The sequence below is a fragment of the Oncorhynchus clarkii genome, chromosome 20 (genome assembly GCF_045791955.1).
Source record: "Oncorhynchus clarkii lewisi isolate Uvic-CL-2024 chromosome 20, UVic_Ocla_1.0, whole genome shotgun sequence".
NCBI classification, from domain to species: domain Eukaryota; kingdom Metazoa; phylum Chordata; class Actinopteri; order Salmoniformes; family Salmonidae; genus Oncorhynchus; species Oncorhynchus clarkii.
In genome coordinates, this window is record NC_092166.1 from 12,036,839 (window position 1) to 12,039,248 (window position 2,410).

Below are 2,410 nucleotides of genomic sequence, written 5' to 3' on the forward strand. Positions count from 1 at the left end.
ACATATCAATGTTAAAAATTTCATTTCTTTGTTCATGCTTTTTCAGTGGGGCAAATTATTTAATAGTTAAACGTATTGATGTTTTCAGGAAACTCCACACCACTACCATCCATTTCCTTACTGCCCAAACCCCGCTTCACTACATCCAATTCCCCACTCAGGTGAGCTCAGCTCGTAACAAACTAGGACTTCACAGTTCCACAAGCTGTCAAACCCCTGTCATTTCACTGAATTAAACATCAGTCGTCTCTCCCAGCGGGCAAAACTGGTTTCTGGTTGAAGAGACGTCAGTAGGAAGGAACTTGGTACTGTTGCAAATACTTGATAAATGTGACCCTGATCAGTTGATTATCAATGTTATGTAATGATTTGTGTGTCTCAGGTCGACCTCCCCAGTTGTTTCTCAGATACCAGTTACTACTCTCCCAGTCAGACCACACAACTCCCAGGCTACTGCTAGCTGGAGCCACTCTGACAACAAGGCCACAGTGAGTTACTATCTACCCATAGTATCAGTTAACTTTATTTCAATGCTGGATCTGAGGTCAACATGAAATTGACAGCAGACAAAGCCAAGGCTTCTGTTCTTATATACAGTCAGTGGTCAGTTTATTAGGTACACCACCCTGTTCACAAAAATGGTTTGCTCCTACAGACTGTGAGTCACATGGCCGTGGCTTGCTATATAAAGCAGAAAGACCGGCATCAAGGCATTCAGTTACTGTTTGACTGAACGTTAGTGTCCAAAACAAGTGACCTAAGCGACTTTGAGAGTGGAAGGATCGTCGGTGCCAGGTGCGCCGGTTCCAGTATTAGAAACGGCCGGCCTCCTTGGCTTTTCACACACGACAGTGTCTAGGGTTTACTGAGAATGGTGAAACGAACATAAAACATCCAGTCAGCGGCAGTCCTGTGGGTGAAAACAGCTCGTTTATGAGAGGTCGAAGGAGAATGGCAAGAATCAGCAAATAACGCGGTACAACAGTGGTGTGCAGAACGGCATCTTGGAACACACAACTCGGCTGTACTTTTTACGGATGGGCTATTGCAGCAGACGACCACACCGGGTTACACTCCTATCAGCTAAAAATAAGAAGAAGCGGCTCAAGTGGATGTGTGATCACCAACACTGGGCAATTGACAAGTGGAAAAACATTGCCTGGTCCGACGAATCCCGGTTCCTGTTGCGTCGTACTGATGGCAGAGTCAGGATTTGGCTTAAGCAGCATGAGTCCATGGACCCATCCTGCCCCATTGTGAAATAGTGTGGGGAATGTTTTCCTGGCACACCTTCGGTCCCTTGATACCAATTGAGCAAAGTTTGAATGCAATACCTTGTAGAATCCATGCCCCAAAGAATTCCGGCTGTTCTGGAGTAAAAGAGTGGTCCGTCCCATTACTAGATGGGTGTACCTAATAAACTGGCCACTGAGTGTAGAATGAAAAGTTACCTTTCATCACACAATTCACATGCTTTGAAATCAAAGATAGCAGGGCATAGCAATGTTATGTTTTAGGTTTAGCAGCCCATTTGTTTCAGTACACATTTGAAAAGTAGTCTAAAACACACATCTTTGCCCTCTGCAGAGGACATTCAGTGAACCCCCCATGAAAGCACCACCCTCCTTCCCAAAACAGACTGACACTAGCTTGCCCCCCCTGGGAGAACGGTTTGATTTCTTCTCAAAGATGACTACCCCAAACAATGACAATGTGACTGGCAAAAGGTAAGGAGGGACTATAGAGAAATATTTAATTTTCTTAACTTTTTTCATACATACTAATGGAAATCATGATTATGAATTAACTTTATATCATTGACAGACAACATTAATCTTCATTGCAGGCTCCAGGGAGAGGATTACAGCAAGGAAGTGGAGGCATTCATGGGGATATTTGATGGACTATTTTAGTAGTGTTTGTAGTTGTATGGACTATTTCCATGATAATGTTTCATGGGGATATGTCATGTTATTGTGTATGTAATTTTGTTATACTGTTATTTATACTGTTTGTTGTTTGGGATTTACTGTTGGTCCTATTTGAAAATGTTTATCTAGGAGTATGAACTTTCAATCTTCTTTAGCAGGATTCCAAAAATGTAATATTTCTGTGTACTTTATTAAATGAACACAATATTTATTCAGAGGAAGTCTGAGGGTGTAGAGAGCAATAGTAATGGTGTCATGGACCATATAATGGTGTTTTATTCCCTTTAGTGGACTGTCTTTAAATTGCAGTTTGTAGCTGCACTTCCTGTGCTCACTAGGGGAGAAGACAGTAGGGGATGTAACTCTGAGCTGGATGTAACATGCAGTATAGCATCCAGCTCAGAGTTACATCCAGCATCCAGCTTTAGTTACATACAGTATCCAAATCAGTTACATCAAGCTCACAGTTACATCCAGGA